The sequence below is a fragment of the Tamandua tetradactyla genome, chromosome 26 (assembly GCF_023851605.1).
Source record: "Tamandua tetradactyla isolate mTamTet1 chromosome 26, mTamTet1.pri, whole genome shotgun sequence".
In the NCBI taxonomy this organism is placed as follows: Eukaryota; Metazoa; Chordata; class Mammalia; order Pilosa; family Myrmecophagidae; genus Tamandua; species Tamandua tetradactyla.
In genome coordinates, this window is record NC_135352.1 from 36,885,155 (window position 1) to 36,906,949 (window position 21,795).

General features: G+C 38.9%; 1 protein-coding gene across 2 annotated transcripts in view; it reads left to right on the plus strand.

Moving 5' to 3' along the window:
- Positions 1-10,836: 10,836 nt before the first annotated feature.
- Positions 10,837-21,795, plus strand: part of ASB5 (ankyrin repeat and SOCS box containing 5) — a 76,309-nt gene continuing 65,350 nt past the window's right edge. The window contains exon 1 of one of the 2 annotated variants that reach the window (XM_077144299.1): positions 10,837-10,926. The gene's annotated coding sequence lies outside the window, so the exon portion shown is untranslated. The remainder of the gene's footprint in view (positions 10,927-21,795) is intronic. The other variant, XM_077144300.1, reaches the window with a different exon arrangement.

A 21,795-nucleotide genomic window follows, 5' to 3' on the forward strand; every position in this document is an offset into this window, starting at 1 on the left:
TATATTATTTCTATTCTTTGGATTATTGAAATTTTCTTTGGGGCCTAAGATATCACTTTTCAGGAATATTCAGTGTGATACTTGGATATACAGGATAAACAGGGAGTGGTCTATTGGGGAAGGCATGCATAGATATGTTTCTAAAGGGTAGGAAGGGCTCTAGAAAAGGGCAAAGTTTCAATCTTCTTATCTGAAAATAATTATTCTCCTATGACATGCAAGCCATAAAAAGAGAATTGTGAAACATTTTATGAGGCGATACCTCAAATAATCCTGTGTGCATAGACAGCTGAGCTGTGTAAAAAGATGATAAACTAAAGAGGCCTTCCCATCAAATATGTTGTTGCTAGGGATATCTAAAGTGTTTTAAGTATGAAGCCACCTGAGGAAGTTGCTGCAATGGAGCATGTTATGGATGTAGCACCTTGAGGACTTCAATTTGAAAATATTTTTCAAAAAGCAGCTATAAATGACACTTTACATCACGAGGGGTCAAGATCATGTTTGAACATTTTTCTTTCTCCTTTAGTTCCCAGAACAAAGCCTTGCACATAATAGATGCTCAAAAAAATTCATAGACAATGATATTTTTGAATAAATTTCCATGGAAAGAATACATGTCATGTACAGATTTAACAAACGTTTAAGTGTAATAGAAGCTGTGGTGGTCTAGAACTGTATATACCTTAGGAAATCGTATTCTTAAAGCTAATCCATTCCTGTGGGTGTAAACCTGTTGTAAGTAGGACCATCTGAGGAGGTTTCTTCAGTTAAGGTATGGCCCAGTGAGGACCTTAATCCTCTTATTGTGGTCCTTTATAAATGGGATGAGGAGTGAGAGAGAGAGCGAGAGTGAGAGAGAAAGAGACGTGGAAGGAAGAGGCTGGAAGCAACAAAACCTAGAAGAGAAGGAAGAAATCAGCAGATGATGCCATGTGTCTTGCTATATGGAAGAGGAGTCAAGGATCACTGGCTGCCAGGAAGAAAGCATCACCTTGATTATGCCTTGATTTGGACATTTTTCTCAGCCTCAAAACTGTAAGCTTAAAATTCCCATTGTTAAAAGCCAACCCATTTCATGGTTTCTGCTTTGAGCAGCCTAGTAAACTAAACAGAAACTAAATTGGATATATAGACCAAGGACAGATTGTAGAAGACTTGAATGCCAGACTGACAAATTTGAACATTAATTCAAAACACAACAAGAAACCTTTGAGGGTTGTGGATCAGTTGAGTGTTATGACCATGTAGGTGCTAGGTAGATACGTAATTTCTTAGCAAGGGATAAGACTGCCAACTGGGACCAGATAAGAGATCATTGTAGTAGTTTAGTTTAGTAGTGGGTTGAGTAGGTGAATTAATGTCATAACAGTACAAATGAAAGTGAAGGGTCAGATGTATTTACAGGTCCACCATGATTGCATCCGTATCCTCCTGGGGGAGGTCGAACTAACATGACTTGACTCAAAGCCTTCAACCCTTTAATCATGTGGTTGATCTTTCTGATATGGCCAGCCCTCCACCCTAAAACTGTAAATGTAGCTGGCCGGACCCTATCATCTCACTAGCATGACCAACCAGGGGCCACCATGAATAACAAAAGTATTTCTATTATGGGAAATGCTAAAGATGTAGAGATTACCTTCACAGAAACTGGGGACAAGGCCAGCCAAGTTCTTATTATGCTTTATTCACCCTCCAATAAAATTCCTGGCCACTGGGTCTCTAATGAGTTTCTTTGGTAGACAACACTTCACATGTTTTTTTCATGATCCATTGTTAAAGGGAATAACACCTTCCAGTGACTCCACTGGGAAAGGAATCTTGGAAGCTTGGTTTCTTCCAGACACAGCCCATGTACCTTTCCTTGTACTGATTTTCCTTTGTATTCTTTCATTGGAATAAATCTAGCTATGAGCATGACTATATGCCGAGTCTAGCGAATAACTGAACCTGAAGGTGCTCTTGGGGACCCCCAACACAAGGACAGCCTTCTATGTGAGGAATTTCATATTCAGAATGTCTTAAAGATTTCTTCCAGAACCTTGGGAAACTTAGCCCCGTTCTAATTCTGTAAGGGGCAGTGAATGTGTGTGTGTGTGTGTGTGTGTGTGCGCGCGTGTGCACACGTGTGTTTAATCCATATTCTGTGTGAACTCAATCTCCTGCTCAGGGTGCTGTTCTGTTCACACATTTGATCTGTTATATCTTGCTTCTGTTCTACCTGATCCTTAGATTCCTTGCCGCCTTCCCTCTAGTTCCCCTTGCCTGTGCCAGATCTTGCTTGTCATATTAGTCCATTTGGCTGCATTTCTCTAGATTCTTGTCCTGGAGTTACCCATTCAGCCTTAATTCGGTGTCTTCTGCTTCTACACATGTCCACAGCACTGGATAAGCAACGCTTTCACTGCTGGTTCTTAACCACTGAGCCATGCAGTGGCTTCATCAGCACCTGACCTCCCTGTGAGGGGAATGAATCAGGCAAAATCCATTATGATAATCAAGTCTATTCTTTGTATGAACCTATTTTCGTGTCTGTGCTCCTTATTTATGTGTGTAAAGCTGGAAAGAATCTAAAATCAATATGTAACAGAACATTAGGAAATCCTATATGTACTTTTTCATAACTAAGAATACCTAAAAAGTAAAAAATCTATATGCAACCCTTATTTTGCCTTGGTAACATAAAAATTTAATAAGGATGTATATGAATTCTGCATATCTTTTTTTGCAAGATCTATTCTGAAAAAATTTGTTGCAAAAGAGTTTATTAGATTTTAGCTTCTAGATACTGGAAAATGTTCCTTTTTTTTCACTATTACATTTCTGTGAATTCTTATACTGGAATGAAATAAAAAGTACCATTCAACAGTTGTGAATACTACTAAAACTGAAATTGTTGCAGCACAAATTTTGCTGCTGCAGTTCAATCATATGTCATATTGTATGAGTCAGTCCATAAAGCCTTTGATATTCAAGGAGCAGATGGGGAAGAAAAGGATTGCAGCCTGGCATAAGGTTGTTAATAGATGCTGAGAAACTGACTGTGTCATGCACGTTGATTTTACCGTATAGATAGGTAACACCCAATGCCCCAAGAGTAATGCAAGGATACTTGTGATTCAGGCAACAATCAGCCTTAAAGGTCTGAGTTATACATGAGCTCTTCAGGTGTCTTTCTACATATACATTGCTCATTTGTATAAGATACATCTCACGTCTATCAGATGGTAGTTTTTATAATCACCAAGTGATTACACAAAGATGCATAGAAGAGAACAATCAGTAGAATATTTCTTCCTTATTTTCTCATAAAAAGAAAAAGTAGAGACGAACCTTTAGTCAATCCACCAACTGTGTTTCCTCACTTTCTAGTGTCATTGAGCCTTTGGATACAGATGTAGAATTGGCAGAGAGAGACATACATGACTTACGCTTCCCTTTGGTTCAACAGCTTAAGATGAACTTTTTAAATCATACCTTGAAGAGCTTTACATTCAATATTTCTGGGTATCCTATATATTCTATATTTATATATATTTTAGGATATATAGTATATATAGTTTATATTATAATGCTCAATAAATATTACCTGTTCCTATTATGGTCATTATTTATGCTTTTCCCCCAAGGCTTACCTTTTGCTTTTCATCCCTGCCCTCCACTCCAATTCACTCTATATATCCAGCCTGTCAGCCCATGGGACCAACATGTACCAAAAAGGGCATTAATCATCCAAATCAATGATTCTTGTATCTAAAATCTGAAATCGCCATTTATACTGTCTACCAGAAAACAAAAATTTGTGATATGGGTTAGCTGCTTTGTTGTGAGCAGGGTGAGGAGGGCAGTATTCGATAAAAAATGAATTGGGAATAAAATAGTAGTTTTGAAACAGATCATACTAAACATTCATCCAATACAAATGATATTACACATGATTAATGTCATGATCTGCCAATTCAGAAAAGTAAAAAGGCTATGCTTTTCGTGACTTCAATACAATTACGATATATACAATCTTGCTAATTTGTTATAAATTATATTCATCTTATTCATCTGTAGGTTTTAAATAGTAATTGCACTTGCAATGTAGTTAAATATTATTTTTAATTAACCATCAGGTAGATTGCAAATCCATTCCAAATGCCAGACCAGATATTCCTGTGCTCACCAATGTAAAGTGTCAGAACCAAAATTTTCTAAAACAGTGGTTCCCAAATGTTAGCCTATGAATTGCCTACAAAAGAATCACCCAAAGATATATTAAAATATAGTTTTCTGGACCCCATTGTATCACAGTTTCTGAGAGCAGGGTCCTACAGAACAGTCTACCTCCCCAAATTATTCTGTCTGCCAGGGTACTAGCTTTATAAGAGCTGAGATTAGGCTTAAACTCATGGGCACCAACATTTGGAGTTAGGTGACTCCTCACCGTATTTAGTCATGCCTCCTGGTTTTCGTGAAACCTAGGATTTCATAGGAAAGAGCTTGAATCCAGCCCTGATTGTGGTTTAGACAGAGTATGAAGAATAGTGTGCAGTGGTACAGAACATGCTGATGAAAGTCATGGTGTAATGAGAGAACACGTGGAAACTGAGAGGGAGGAAATCACTCTAAGTGATGTAGGACAGCTTAATTCACTGCCACCGCTCCGCGTCCCAGCTTCAGAGGTAGGCAGAAGCTATGAGGACAGCCAGGCGTATTCAGAAAATCACAGGAACAAAATAAACCACCACCACCAAAAAACCTCTGTTGCTAGGGGTTCAAGCCACTCTTGACACCATGATAGAGACCCCCTACAGTGAAGTAAAATTTCCCTGGATTTCTCATGCTCCTGGAGAAAAAGCCCGTGTCTCCTGCGACATGGAAGCGTATTGATATACAAATGAGTAATGCGTACTTTAACTTTCACCGGAGGTTTTATTCTGCACATACCGTGAAAATTAGACCTCTACCCATCTGCAGTTAATTGCTCTGATTGAAAGGATATTAAAACTTCTCTTATACTCCAGAAGACCAGATGGTTACAGGGAGACAAGGGCCCTAGGTTAAAACCCCAATTGACCAGGAAGACTGGAGGGCTTTCTCCTAAGTACTTCCATTTCAAAAGCAGTGGAGCCCAGATCTTAGGAACATGATAGGTTGTAAAAGTGTAAGACACCATAGGGGTTTATCTAGTCCTTGGAAAGTTGGATCTACATTCCAGAAATGTCAGGGCAAAACACAGGATACTTTCTATCCTGCCTCAAAGGAGCAAAGGTGATGTTTTTTTCTTTTATTTTTCTCCTTTCAGAAAAGGAGAGAGCCAGCTGTCTTTCTCATGTATACAGGAGGAGAAAATCCATTGTACCTCATCTACAGAGTATCCATAGGAGACTTTTCCATCTGGCTTTCATTGCTTTGCCCCAGGGGTAATGTCTGGGAAAAGAGGTCCAACATGCTTATTATTTACTGTATAGTAGTAATAAGGAAGCTGTCTCTGATCCAGGACACCTCATGAGTTCATTCAGAATAAATTAATGAAGATGAATATTAAAAAAGAACACCGTCCCACTCCTACCTTGCTTTTCCAAAAATGGTCCATGAGAAAGATAAAAGTGTTCTCCTACCTGATAATGATAGTACAGTACTGAATACAGGTGACCCAGGTCTGGAATTAGATGGGCTGAACCTCAGGCGGCGGGTGCAGATGGAGAGAGAGAAGATGCAAAGGGTGTCGGGAGCAATGGGGCAGCAGTGCTGTTCTGTGGGTGCTGTGACTGCAGCAGAGAGCAGCTCTAACCCTGTGCCCCCGCCCAGTCCTGGCACATTCAAAGGGCAAACAGAGCTTCAGCATAGAGAATTCCAGGCAGTGTTTGAATTCCACACCGGACTTCAATTCTGGGATTTGAATTCAGTGTTGGAATTCTTTGGGATTTCTAGAAAGATGCCAGAAATGGGATAGACTGAGGACCTTTGTTATACTGATGAGAGCTATCTTTAGGATCAAGCTCTTAAAGGTAATAAATGCATACGAGCCACGTGCTAGTGAAATCCAGAGGATCTTCTTGCTATTTGCTGCTAGCAGGAAAATCTATTACATTTTATACCAGGATAGGAAGAAAGAAAAGGAATGGACTGGTGGAAAGCTCAGAAGCAACTGTAATCTTAAAAGAAAGGAGCAGAAGAGGAAGCAGGCTGGATGCTGCAAATGTTAGAATAGCTGATCTTTCATGGATAGCCAGGCAAATGTGCTCTACTAGAGTTCTACATAAATTCAATACTCAGCGTCTTTGTGGGACACGGAAAATAATAGGTGTGATCAAAGTGTGCTCATCAATGTAAAATTATAGAATATGTGTACAAAACATTCCCCAAACATTCAAAATACACTGGCATGAACAAGGATAGGTGTACTTTCTAACTTATATGCTATTTATAGTCTTTTGAGGTGAAGTTTTTAGCTGCTTCATATTGTGAGTCATTTCACTGCTCCCTTATAATGTATTTTCAGATGTTGACTTGATAAACCACTACTATTTTTAGTAGTGCTATTTGTAGTAGAAATATCTGTCCATGTCTGTCATGCTGCCTAAGTAAAACCAAAATATTTGATGATTTCAAATGATTGAAAGCAACCTTTTAGATCATTTACAAGAATGGTTAAATTGGCACTTTGATTTGTAATCTGCATTCAGCCCACACAATGCTTTTGTTCAGATGATTTGTTTGGAGAATTAAATAAGATAATACATTTGAAAATGATTTAGAAACTATAACGTATTTATAAAAGTAAGCTAATAGAAATATTATTCTTAAATAGAGTAGTTTATTATTAGACTGGTCAAAATAAAACAACGATTTTTCACTTAAGCCAGTTAAAGAGGAAGAGTCTGTTTTATGGACGATGAAACGCTGGTTTGATGTTTCTATTGTTTCTTTTCTTTTTCTGTCTGATTTAGGATGGTTTTGCCAGAGGGCTTTTGTCTCTATAGAAGACTGATTTAATGCAGACTTGTTCATTATCAGTTTTATTGCAGCCTAACACAGTAATTTTTGATGGCAGGAGGAGAACCTGTTATAAGGCAAGTTGAAAGCAACCAAATTTTCTGTGCGTATTGGAAGGAATCAAATAGATTCCAACTAGAAACTCTATTAGCTATTCAGAAGGCTGCTGTGGAACCTACTGAAACAACTAATGCCAGTCAGCCTACTTCTGAGAATTTATATGCTGATAGATTAACTCCAGAAGCAAAGAAATCAGGAAACCGTGTAACCCTACTGAGCTCGCTGACTGTGTGTGGTGCCCAAACTCGTGCAATGAAAAGATTCTTCAGTGTCTGATTTATCTGGGTAGGGGAAGTTATTTGAAGACTTCGTGGAATTGTAAAAGCACCGTTCCATCAGTACCATCAGTCATTTTTAAATCTAACACACTATAAATACATCTCTTAAGCAGCAATGCTAAGCATGATCAATGCTCAAATGATCCATTTTGTTTTGTTGAAAGTCTTTTTAATATCTGACTTTACCAAGATGTGGGTTAACAGCTGATCCATTACCAGGAATATTAGCACAGATGCTCAAATAATCATTATTCATGATGAACATTCTAAATAAGCATCTGCAATTCTTTGGTTCCTAGATTTTTCTATTACTCAGGGTCAATACATATTTACTCAGTGAAGGATAGAATACATTGAACATGGCGTTAGTAAAGTTTAACTTTGAATGACGTGTTTTAAATTTCCATTATGATGGACATCTGTCATTCACACCTACCTAAAACCTTTGCAAGGACTCGACCTCCCCAAACATCCACAAACTGTATTTCCCAGGCTTCTATGCTGCTGCAGTACCATTGTGTGACTTAGGTTTCACCAATCGGATGTGCTTCATCTGATTTGGGAAATCTGATTTGATTTGGAAAAAGCTACTTGAGGAAACAAGGAAGTGACATCCCTTTTGGAACCATGTTTCTGAGTTTAAGGGTGAGTTTGATTCTAGAACCATAGCAGAGGGGAAATGGTTTGGGTGGTCACTGGTGGCAGCAGCACCCTCTGGATGGTGATAGAAGCAGCTCTGGGGTGAGAGGAAGCAGCCACTGTCACCGAGCAGTCTCTGATCTCACTCTGGGAGCCAGTCCTAGAACAGCCTAGCCTCACTTAACCTCTATTTCTAGGGATTCTGCGGACTTTCTAATATCCCTGAATAATCCCTTATGCTTAAAACCAGACTGGATAGTCTCTGCAATCAGGCACATTATTAACTTATATGTTCATTATAGTACATCAGGTGGCTAAGTGAAAAAGTTGCAAACACTTTTTTTTTTTTTTTTTAGGTTACTAGAAACCTACTCCGAAAAATAATCTTTCTGGAGCTATTTACTATTTATTCTCTTTAATCCCCCAGTCATTCACAAATCCTAACTTTGTGTCACACCTATTTGAAAACATTTTGTGGCATTAGAATTATCAGTATAAGTCCATTTTCTGGACTGTCGAGCCACTATTGATTTCTAAGCCTGTGCTGATACATTATAATGAGAGTGAATCATGTTTTCTTACATTTGGTAATTCAGTTTACAAAATTTAAGGGCAGGCCACAAGGTACCAGATGGCAATGAATTGCAATTATTTTTGAGGAAAACATCAGGATATGTAGAACTGGACTAAGGAATCATAACTGTCTGACTGTGCTTTTTCAGGTGTACTGATTGCACCTTTTTTTGAGGACAATTCCCTGAAATGAAGCCCAAGCATTATACCAGTATATACCAGTCCACATGACCCTCGTTTGCTTTGATTAAAGCCTTTCAGTAGCCTCCCTTTTAACTTATGTGTGACACATCCGGGCAGGTCACAGTACGTACTTTGCACGGACTAGTCCATGGACTAGTGTGAGGTGCAAGTGAAATTACTTGGAATTAACCACCAACACCAAAATATACTTGGGAACTTAAGAAAACCTATTGCTCTTTGAGACCCACTCCAGCAGGAATGGTTGAAATGCATTTACATAATTTTACTTCACACTGTATTGTCACAAATGGTTGTTTTTAGCATTTGGATTGCTGGAAGGTATAATTGGTAGCATTATTTCTTTAGGTTCTTTTGGTGAATTTTGGTAATTTATGGACAAGAATCATTGTGTGTGTGTGTGTGTGTGTGAGATATGTGTGTTTGCATGTATATTTCAGGGACATTGAAACAATGACTAACACTAATAATATATCACAACAATTTAAAGTGATTATTAAAGGTGAAATAATTACTACAGTAAAAGCACAATATATTTACCATTAATTATAACAATAAATAAATAAAGATATCTCTATGAATCAGTTATTCAGGAGCAATCTTAAAAAAACTAAAGAAATGGATTAAAGAGGTCCTGATATATAGGTGCATGGTTACTGAAAAGCATATGGGTTGAAGAAAATTTAAATGATAATCACCCTACAAGGCCATCTCACACAATTGTACATGACCAATAACATTTATCTGATTAGCAAACTTCATCAGGCATTTGTTGATGCAAAAAGAGTTTAGCACTCCACTCAGACTAAATACATCTTGACCCAACTGGGCAGTAATTGATAAAGTGGTTATCATGAGATAAAGCTGTGTAAGCAAAAAAAAAAAAACCCACAAGACTTTATATATAAAAATTTTTCTAAAATGGAAGGTTGTGGAATATTTATTCCAGTTAAGCTGCCATTGAATAAAGCTGCCTCCTATTGAACTCTGGCCTAATTATGGTAATTCTGTCAGTTTATGAGGATGCATTTTTACATCTACATACAGATTTAAAAGGAAGAAATGGGCTGGCAATTAATAATGATATTTATGACTTGTAAATGATCAGTAAGTATCATTTTTACTAGTCAATCGTAGTCCCAAGAGTTTAAAAGCTATTCTTGATCATCTCTACTTTCTATAAATAATATTAATTTTTCTTTGTCATTAGGAGAACTGTGCTTCAAGTTTTGAAATAAGTTACTGTTAATGTTTGAGCCTTTTGTACCCTGTTTATTTTAAGATAAAAGATATAAGAATGTAAGTTTTATTAAGACAAAATAGTCTTATTGCTTTCCCAGTTAATGCATAGAAGGCCTTCAATAAATGATTTATAATTGAATAATGAACATAATAGAGATTGAAAGAAGGAATTAGGCCAGAATCCTTCCCTAATAATAAATGGCAATTTTATTAAAGACTTTTCTTTTCCTTGCCGTGTGCATTTGTTTTTAGTGCTGCTCAATCTAGCAACAGAAACTCAAGTCTAAGGAATCATCGCACTTTTTGCGTCTACTGTAATTAATAGACTCCACCATGAACTAAGACTTATTTTAGTGCATGTACTGGGAAAAAAAGAAAAACCAGACATGTCATTAATACTAGCTTTTTTTTTTTCTTAAGAATTTAGGCAAAACCATTTTAATGAGTTTTGTGGGTTTATTGAATGTTATGTTAGACTTTAACTTCATCCCTTCATTCTTCTGCTTGCAGAATATACTGTTAAAAATTCAAATTAGTATTGATTGTAATTCCTCTTCTATTATTCTGCCAATTTTTTGAGAGCTCCTAGATACTCATCATCTCACATGGACTTGAGAAAAATACTTCTAAAGTACTGGTCCTTTTTCCGAGATACGAGGACACAGTTGGTACTCTCTTCAAATCTTAATCTATATCCTCTTTCTCCCCTCTGCCCCAATTTAGTAGCGAATCTGGTTGATGACCGTGGGTTGAAAACACGCTCAGCGCTGCTTCTCTCTCTCCGTTCCGCGTCTCAGGAGCTGGCTTCTTGCCACCAGGCGGCGCTGTCCGCCGTTCCTCGGGGGCTCCGCTTCCCTGTCCTAAGGAGCAGCCCGCCCCAGGAGCCCTTGCTGCAGCTGGGGACAGACTGCTTCCTAATTCTGATGAAGCTCATGTGATTTCGGTGAGTGTGTGTGTGTGTGTGTGTGTGTGTGTGTGTGTGTGTGTGTGTGTGTGTGTGTGTGTGTGTTGGCGGTGGCGGCGGTGCATGGTCTGGGAATAGCACCCAAGTCACCACATGGAAGGCGTGGGTTCTACCACGGAACCACTGTGCACCCTCATTTGATTCTAATGGTAAATGTCACCTCGCCTCTACTGGTGATAAAGGTAATGCTTTAACCCCATCTTCCCTGCTATTTGTCTTCTGTCTATAGGAGGTATAAAAGGTGTATTTATTGGACCCCTCAAAACGCCGTCATTTTATTACACTGGCAAGGATCACTGAGAAATAAGTTCTTATAAGTAGCAGAGCCCAGCCTTGGGTCACCGTCTGTGGGCGGTGCACGCTGACCTCAGTCCCAGGGTCAGCTTATCCTGAGGGCATAGTAGACCCAGTGCTCAAGGCCCTCAGTTCTTTTAGGAACCCATGAAAATGTTTTGATTTCTTATAAACACTGAAGGAAAGAAATGGATACAACCATTGAATTATATTTGCCTTTATACCAATGCGGGCGCAGTTGTAAAATTTTTGATATTTTTGATTTTAAAGTTTTTCATTTTGTATAGAAGTGGCCCATAAAGGCAAAAGTGGCACCCAGAAATCCATAAGGCACCCCTGCTTGGCAGTTTATAGAAGCTTTTATTAGTCTGTTGAGTTGTTTACAGTGATGCAGTTGGCTTTTAGCTGCTGTGACCTAATTTGGCATGTGGATTTGACCTTGATGGGGTGCATGCAGTTTATGGCCTCTGCTCTGTCCACAGGTAAGTGGCTGCTCCTCACAAAGGTGGGCTTGCCAGTGTGGGAGGCTCGAAGCAGACAGATCTTGGGCTCCATCTTTCTGAAGCAAAGACTTGAGCACGGGTGCGGTTGCTGTGGCTCCCCATTGAGGTATAGCTGCTGCACGTTTTCTGGGTGTGCGATCTTGTGGGGTAAGATTTGGAACACATATTCATCATAGGGAGAGAGAGTTTTTAATATATAGATATTAGGAGGTAGGATGTGTCTGTTGCTTTTAGAACACAAGGTAGGTCATTCCTTTGCTCCCATAGGATACTGGTAAGGGTCTAGATTTAAAATCGAGACGCTCCAAACTCGACATGCAGGTTCAAGCGAGTCTGTGGGAAAATAACCCTGAACTTCCGTGGTTTATCTCTGGAGACAAATATAAAAAGTACTCAAAGGACCCATGGATAAACTTCCAGGCAACATATTGGACTTGAAGTCTAGAACCAGGCTGCTGGCCAAATCTGCACAACCCAGATCAAGGAACTATTCTAAGAAGATTTTAGAATTCGAAGTGGAAGAAAGATGGAGTTTGGAAGAACTCCTATAGGCATCCCCAGGTCTCTCCGGGAACAAGCATTAATAATCCCCAAAGAGCTTCAGTTACAAGAATATATGGAGGGTGAGTTTCCAGTTGGAAAAAAAAATGTGTGGAACTGGGTGGACACCTTCTCTAAGAGCGTTTATTATAATCAATGATAACAAGTTTCTTATGTCTAAACAAGTCCATAGGAAACACAGGGCCAACAGCCTTGGAGGCACAAGGCTGAAAATGTCTGCTTCCACAATACTGTGGAGGCCTTAGTACCATACAGAGTGAACCTGTAAAGCTGTGGAGTGCCAAAAATACTAAGTTCAAAAGGGAACTGGAAAGTAATATGTTTTACTGCATGGAAAAGAAAGTACCTCATTACCTGGTGACTGGAACTATCTTCATTGTGCATTTCATATCTTTCAAAAATGTTACCCTCTGAAGTGGGCTTTTCTCTCCAAATATGGACAGGTTCATAGGAATAAAACTAAGCTTACACTGAAAAATTTCTTCAAGTTCACTGTTGCAGGTTTTTTATAATTGGCATCTTTTTGATGAACAATCTGGTAAATGTAAAACCTAGATGTTTTTCTATCCACCCTTCTCTGATCAGATACCACTGAGTCTCAGCCATGGCTGCTGGCAACACTAATATTAGGTTCTAAGAATGTAATTGTTTCTGGGACAATTGCCAGAAACCGAGTATTGGCCTGTTTTCTACATTTGTTGGGTATGGGGCCAGAGATATAATAATCTTGTATGTCCTACTATCATTTTGAACTATTTAGTAAGTGAGAGCCTCGGAGACCTGGCACTGAGCGAATACGAGTGCTCATGCCCTGAAGTGGTTATGGTCAGTCAAGTGTGACCTCTGCTGGCACTGCCGGCAGGAACCCAGTGTTACCGAGTTACCCGTGATCCATCATAATCCATCTGACCAAGGCTGAGCAGAAGAAATGAGGAAACTTGTGTTTGGGTCTAATTTAACTTAAAATACATATTCATATTCATATATATATTTTAGAGAACCCGTGAGTTTACAGAACAATAATACATAAAATACAGGATTCTCATACACCACCCCACCACCACCGAGCATTGCTGTGGAACATTTGTTACAGTTGATGAAAGCACATTTTCATAGTTGGACGACTAACTATAGCCCAGCCCATGGTGTCACTGTTTGTGTAGTGCAGTTCCATGGATTTTTTTTAAAAAATTTAATCCTGTTACCTTAAATACAATCTAATCATATATGTGATTATTATATATATATATATATATCATTTAATTGTGTTCATATATATGGTAACTCCATTCACAACGTTGTGCTGCTGTCACTACCATTCACGCTTGAACATTTCCACCATTCCAGATAGGAAACTTGTATATTTTAAGCCTGAACTGCCCGCTCCCTATTTCCACCCCATCCCGTGGCAACCTATATTCTAAATTCTGACTTTATGAGTTTACTTACTCGAATTGCTTCAAATTGGTGAGATCAAATAATATTTGTACTGTATCTGGTTTGTTTCAGTCAACATGATATCTTCAAGGTTCATCCATGCTGTTGTGTGAGTCAGGGTTTCCTTCCTCTTTATGGCTGAATAATATTCCGTTGTAGGAACAAACCACCTTCTACTCATCCATTCATAGGATAATGGACCCTTGCATTGCTTTTGTCTTTTGGAAATTGTGAATAATGCCGCTGTGAACACTGGTGTGCCTCTTAATGTTATTTTGACTCTGGACTCACAAGAGCAAGTAAATTTGACTTTGTTAAATTTGGCCTTTAGACTTTGAAATTTCAGGGATTAAATTAGTTTTTTTTTAAATTGTGAAGTTTGACAATGCATTGATAAATGCATAAAACAAATGTCTAGTTTAACAAGTTATAAAGTGACCATCCACGTTCAAAAAATAGAACCTTGCCCCTTCCTTTCTTGATTATACTTTTTTTTATAAATTAAAAAAAAATTAACTAACACAACATTTAGAAATCATTCCATTCTACATATGCAATCAGTAATTCTTAATATCATCACATAGATGTGTGATCATCATTTCTTAGTACATTTGCATCGATTTAGGAAAAGAACTAGCAAAACAACAGAAAAAGATATAGCATGATAATATAGAGAAAAAAATAAAAATAATAAAAATAAAAAATAAAAAATATATAAAAAAGGAAAAAAAAACACAAACAAACAAACAAAAAACTATAGCTCAGCTGCAGCTTCATTCAGTGATTTAACATAATTACATTACAATTAGATAGTATTGTGCTGTCCATTTTTGAGTTTTTGTATCTAGTTCTGTTGCACAGTCTGTAACCCTTCAGCTCCAATTACCCATTGTCTTACCCTGTTTCTAACTCCTGATAGTCTCTGTTACCAATGACAAATTCCAAGTTTATTCTCTAATGTCGGTTCACATCAGTGGGACCACACAGTATTTGTCCTTTAGTTTTTGGCTAGTCTCACTCAGCATAATGTTCTCTAGGTCCTCCATGTTATTACATGCTTCATAAGTTTATTCTGTCTTAAAGCTGCATAATATTCCATCATATGTATATACCACAGTTTTTTTAGCCACTCGTCTGTTGATGGACATTTTGGCTGTTTCCATCTCTTTGCAATTGTAAATAATGCTGCTATAAACATTGGCGTGCAAATGTCCATTTGTGTCTTTGCCCTTAAGTCCTTTGAGTAGATACCTAGCAATGGTATTGCTGGGTCGTATGGCAATTCTATACTCAGTTTTTTGAGGAACCGCCAAACTGCCTTCCACAGTGGTTGCACCATTTGACATTCCCACCAACAGTGGATAAGTGTGCCTCTTTCTCCGCATCCTCTCCAGCACTTGTCATTTTCTGTTTTGTTGATAATGGCCATTCTGGTGGGTGTGAGATGATATCTCATTGTGGTTTTGATTTGCATTTCTCTAATGGCCAGGGACATTGAGCATCTCTTCATGTGTCTTTTGGCCATTTGTATTTCCTCTTCTGAGAGGCATCTGTTCAAGTCTTTTTCCCATTTTGTAATTGGGTTGGCTGTCTTTTTGTTGTTGAGTTGAACAATCTCTTTATAAATTCTGGATACTAGACCTCTATCTGATATGTCGTTTCGAAATATTGTCTCCCATTGTGTAGGCTGTCTTTCTACTTTCTTTTTTTTTTTTTTTTTTTTTTTTTTTTTTTTTTTTTAAGGAAAGACAGAGAGAAGGAAGGAAGGATAGAAGGAAGGAAGGAAGGAAGAAAGGGAAACATCTTTAAACATTTTCTTGTTTTATTGTATTTTGTTTTTCCGTTTTTTGTTACATGGGCTGGGGCCGGGAATCGAACCGAGGTCCTCCGGCATAGCAGGCAAGCACTTTGCCCGCTGAGCCACCGCGGCCCGCCACTTTCTACTTTCTTGATGAAGTTCTTTGATGCACAAAAGTGTTTAATTTTAAGGAGCTCCCATTTATTTATTTCTTTCTTCAGTGCTCTTGCTTTAGGTTTAAGGTCCATAAAACCGCCTCCAATTGTAAGATTCATAAGATATCTTCCTACATTTTCCTCTAACTGTTTTATGGTCTTAGACCTAATGTTTAGATCTTTGATACATTTTGAGTTAAATTTTGTGTAAGGTTGAGATACGGGTGCTCTTTCATTATTTTGCATATGGATATCCAGTTCTCTAGGCACCATTTATTGAAGAGACTGTTCTGTCCCAGGTGAGTTGGCTTGACTGCCTTATCAAAGATCAAATGTCCATAGATGAGAGGGTCTATATCTGAGCACTCTATTCGATTCCATTGGTCGATATATCTATCTTTATGCCAATACCATGCTGTTTTGACCACTGTGGCTTCATAATATGCCTTAAAGTCAGGCAGTGCAAGACCTCCAGCTTCGTTTTTTTTCCTCAAGATACTTTTAGCAATTCGGGGCACCCTGCCCTTCCAGATAAATTTGCTTATTGGTTTTTCTATTTCCGAAAAATAAGTTGTTGGGATTTTGATTGGTATTGCATTGAATCTGTAAATCAATTTAGGTAGGATTGACATCTTAACTATATTTAGTCTTCCAATCCATGAACACGGTATGCCCTTCCATCTATTTAGGTCTTCCGTGATTTCTTTTAGCAGTTTTTTGTAGTTTTCTTTATATAGGTTTTTTGTCTCTTTAGTTAAATTTATTCCTAGGTATTTTATTCTTTTAGTTGCAATTATAAATGGGATTCATTTCTTGATTTTCCCCTCCGCTTGTTCATTACTAGTGTATAGAAATGCTACAGATTTTTGAATGTTGATCTTGTAACCTGCTACTTTGCTGTACTCATTTATTAGCTCTAGTAGTTTTGTTGTGGTTTTTTCCGGGTTTTCGATGTATAGTATCATATCATCTGCAAACAGTGATAGTTTTACTTCTTCCTTTCCAATTTTGATGCCTTGTATTTCTTTTTCTTGTCTAATTGCTCTGGCTAGAACCTCCAACACGATGTTGAATAATAGTGGTGATAAATGGACATCCTTGTCTTGTTCCTGATCTTAGAGGGAAAGTTTTCAATTTTTCCCCATTGAGGATGATATTAGCTGTGGGTTTTTCATATATTCCCTCTATCATTTTAAGGAAGTTCCCTTGTATTCCTATCTTTTGAAGTGTTTTCAACAGGAAAGGATGTTGAATCTTGTCAGATGCCTTCTCTGCATCAATTGAGATGATCATGTGATTTTTCTGCTTTGATTTGTTGATATGGTGTATTACATTAATTGATTTTCTTATGTTGAACCATCCTTGCATACCTGGGATGAATCCTACTTGGTTAGGATGTATAATTCTTTTAATGTGTTGCTGGATTCGATTTGCTAGAATTTTGTTGAGGACTTTTGCATCTATATTCATTAGAGAGATTGGTTTGTAGTTTTCTTTTTTTGTAATATCTTTGCCTGGTTTTGGTATGAGGGTGATGTTGGCTTCATAGAATGAATTAGGTAGCTTTCCCTCCACTTTGTTTTTTTTTGAGGAGTTTGAGCAGAGTTGGTACTAATTCTTTCTGGAATGTTTGGTAGAATTCACATGTGAAGCCGTCTGGTCCTGGACTTTTCTTTTTGGGAAGCTTTTGAATGACTGATTCAATTTCTTTACTTGTGACTGGTTTGTTGAGGTCGTCTATTTCTTCTTGAGTCAAAGTTGGTTGTTCATGCCTTTCCAGGAACCCGTCCATTTCATCTAAATTGTTATATTTATTAGCATAAAGTTGTTCATAGTATCCTGTTATTACCTCCTTTATTTCTGTGAGGTCAGTGGTTATGTCTCCTCTTCCATTTCTGATCTTATTTATTTGCATCCTCTCTCTTCTTCTTTTTGTCAATCTTGCTAAGGGCCCATCAATCTTATTGATTTTCTCATAGAACCAACTTCTGGTCTTATTGATTTTCTCTATTGTTTTCATGTTCTCAATTTCATTTATTTCTGCTTTAATCTTTGTTATTTCTTTCCTTTTGCTTGCTTTGGGATTAGTTTGCTGTTCTTTCTCCAGTTCTTCCAAGTGGACAGTTAATTCCTGAATTTTTGCCTTTTCTTCTTTTCTGATATAGGCATTTAGGGCAATAAATTTCCCTCTTAGCACTGCCTTTGCTGTGTCCCATAGGTTTTGATTTGTTGTGTTTTCGTTTTCATTCACCTTGAGATATTTACTAATTTCTCTTGCAATTTCTTCCTTGACCCACTCGTTGTTTAAGAGTGTGTTGTTGAGCCTCCACGTATTTGTGAATTTTCTGGCACTCTGCCTATTATTGATTTCCAACTTCATTCCTTTATGATCCGAGAAATTGTTGTGTATGATTTCAATCTTTTTAAATTTGTTCAGACTTGCTTTGTGACCCAGCATATGGTCTATCTTTGAGAATGATCCATGAGTACTTGAGAAAAAGGTGTATCCTGCTGTTGTGGGATGTAATGTCCTATAAATATCTGTTAAGTCTAGCTCATTTATTGTAATAGTCAAATTCTCTATTTCTTTACTGATCCTCTGTCTAGATGTTCTGTCCATTGATGAGAGTGGCAAATTGAAGTCTCCAACTATTATGGTAGATGTGCCTATTTCCCTTTTCAGTGATTGCAGTGTATTCCTCATGTATTTGGGGGCATTCTGGTTCGGTGCATAAATATTTATGATTGTTATGTCTTCTTGTTTAATTGTTGCTTTTATTAGTAGATAGTATCCTTCTTTGTCTCTTTTAACTGTTTTACATTTGAAGTCTAATTTGTTGGATATTAGTATAGCTACTCCTGCTCTTTTCTGGTTGTTATTTGCATGAAATATCTTTTCCCGACCTTTCACTTTCAACCTATGTTTATCTTTGGGTCTGAGATGTGTTTCCTGTAGACAGCATATAGAAGGATCCTGTTTTTTAATCCATTCTGCCAGTCTATGTCTTTTGATTGGGGGATTCAGTCCATTAATATTTAGTGTTATTACTGTTTGGATAATATTTTCCTCTACCATTTTGCCTTTTGTATTATATATATCATATCTGATTTTCCTTCTTTTCTACACTCTTCTCCATACCTCTCTCTTCTGTCTTTTTGTATCTGACTCTAGTGCTCCCTTTAGTATTTCTTGCAGAGCTGGTCTCTTGGTCACAAATTCTCTCAGTGAGTTTTTGTCTGAAAATGTTTTGATTTCTCCCTCATTTTTGAAGGACAATTTTGCTGGATATAGAAGTCTTGGTTGGCAGTTTTTCTCTTTTAGTAATTTAAATATATCATCCCACTGTCTTCTAGCTTCCATGGTTTCTGCTGAGAAATCTACACATAGTCTTATTGGGCTTCCCTTGTATGTGATGGATTGTTTTTCTCTTGCTGCTTTCAAGATCCTCTCTTTCTCTTTGACCTCTGACATTCTAACTAGTAAGTGTCTTGGAGAATGCCTATTTGGGTCTATTCTCTTTGGGGTGCGCTGCACTTCTTGGATCTGTAATTTTAGGTCTTTTATAAGAGTTGGGAAATTTTCAGTGATAATTTCTTACATTAGTTTTTCTCCTCCTTTTCCCTTCTCTTCTCCTTCTGGGACACCCACAACACGTATATTTGTGCGCTTCATATTATCATTCAGTTCCCTGATCCCCTGCTCAAATTTTTCCATTCTTTTCCCTATAGTTTCTGTTTCTTTTTGGAATTCAGATGTTCCATCCTCCAGTTCACTAATTCTAGCCTCTGTCTCTTTAAATCTACCATTGTAGGTTTCCATTGTTTTTTCCATCTTTTCTACTTTGTCCTTCAATCCCATAAGTTCTATGATTTGTTTTTTCAGACTTTCCATTTCTTCTTTTTGTTCAGCCCATGCTTTCTTCATGTCCTCCCTCAATTTATTGATTTGGTTTTTGAAGAGGTTTTCCATTTCTGTTCGTATATTCAGCATTAGTTGTCTCAACTCCTGTATCTCATTTGAGCTATTGGTTTGTTCCTTTGACTGGGCCTGTCTTCAGTTTTCCTGGTGTAATCTGTTATTTTTTGCTGGTGTCTGGACATTTAATCAGATTTTCCTGGGTGTGGGACCCAGCAGGTTGAAAGGCTTTCCTGTGAAGTCTCTGGGCTCTGTTTTTCTTATCCTGCCCAGTATGTGGTGCTCGTCTGTCTGCGGGTCCCACCAGTAAAAGATGCTGTGGCTCCTTTAACTTTGGAAGACTCTCACTGTGGGGGAGGGTCTCCAGCCGAAGCGGCTTGGGGGAGTGCCGATCCAAATCTCCCAGCCGGCCCGGGAAGCCGCGCATGGAGGGGGGGCGCTGGCCGCCGTGGCTTGGGGGAGTGCCGATCCAAATATCCCAGCCGGCCCGGGAAACCTCGCATGGTGGGGGGTGCTGGCTGCCGCGGCTTGGGGGAGTGCCGATCCAAATCTCCTAGCCAGCCTGGGAAGCCGCGAGTGGGGGGGGGGGGCGCCGGCTGCCGTGGCTTGGGGGTGTGCCGATCCAAAGTTCCCAGCCGGCCCGGGAAGCCGCGTGGGTGGGGGCGCCGGCCTCCGTGGCTTGAGGGACCGCCAATCCAAATCTCCCAACCGGCCCAGGAAGGAGGGAGGGAGGGGCTCCGGCTGCCAGCCGCCACGGCCCGGGGAAGCGCACGCCTCTCGGGGACCTCACCGCAGCGAATTCTCTTAGCCAGTTCAGCCATTCCAGAATGGGGTACACTGTGTTTCTGTTCTCTGTCGTGGCTCCGGGAGCTGTTCTGTACTGTTTCTATTTCTTTAGTAGCTGTTCTGGAGGAGGAACTAAGACCCGTGCATCTTACTAAGCTGCCATATCTCCTGATTATACTTTTATCACACATGTATGCATCTTGAAACACAATGGTTTGGTTTTGCCTTTATATGAAGTTTGCGTAAGTGAAATTATAGGCTACTTCTTTGGGCAGGAATCACTTCCTCCACATCACGTGTGTGAGATTCATAAATGTTGTGGGTAGCTGTAGTTTGTTTTCATAACCAACTAAGTACCTAGGCCTGGCTCGCTGCTGATTTGGCTGAGCTGAGAGCAGATGGCGCTCAGCGGCTCACTGTGTGGCTGTGCAGCCTTCGCGTCAGCAGTGCAAACTGAAAATGGATGTGGTTGCTCCACTCTGTGGGCAGATAATAGTCCCACTCTCATAATTCTGACCAGTACTTTCCTTGATGAGCCTTGTCATATTTTCATTGATTCTTGAGCTGTGGCCTAAATGGCTTAGTTGTTGTTTCTGCACTTGGAAAACTGCAGACTAGCATATTAAATATACTCCTCTTTGGGATCCCAAACTTGGAAACAACTCATAGCTGCCAAAAGACCCATCTGGGTCAATCGTACACAAGCCCATTCTTCTGATGAGACCATCCAGAACCAACTGCCAACTGACTCTGTACCTTCCAGCTAGCAAACATTTCTATCTGGATCTATCATCATACCGAACATGACAATATATCCACTATAATAGAGGCTACCATTGCATCATACTCTTAACTCCCATCAGAAGTTGACTGTATTGTCTCCCAGTGAGAGAGGCTGCACTGAGCCCCCACTCACTCCTGACAAATTGACTACAATTTGTAGAGGGAACTTTGACCCTCTCCTGGGACTGTTGGTGGCTCCACTACTAACTTGCTTTTCCAGTTCAATCAGCTAACCATTTTGACCCTTGAAACTAATATGTGCCATGTGTTCAACTTTCAGGACAACTTCCAGTTTGACAATTGTGTCCTTTTTTATCAACTGTGGGAGGATAGTCAAGGTATTCGAAGAACCTTGCACATTCCCTACCATTTATAGACATCTAGTGTTATTGAGCATTGGAAGACTGTTTTGGTTTGCTGAAGCTGCTGGAAGCAATGTACCAGAAATGGGTTGGCGTTTTCAATGGGGGTTTCTTAGGGTACAAATATACAGTTCTTACGCCATGAAAATGTCCAAATTAAACCATCAATAGTAAGAAACCTGAGGAAAGCCTGCTGGCATCTGGGCTTCCTTTGTGACATGGGAAGAGCATGGTGATGTTTGCTGGCCCTTCT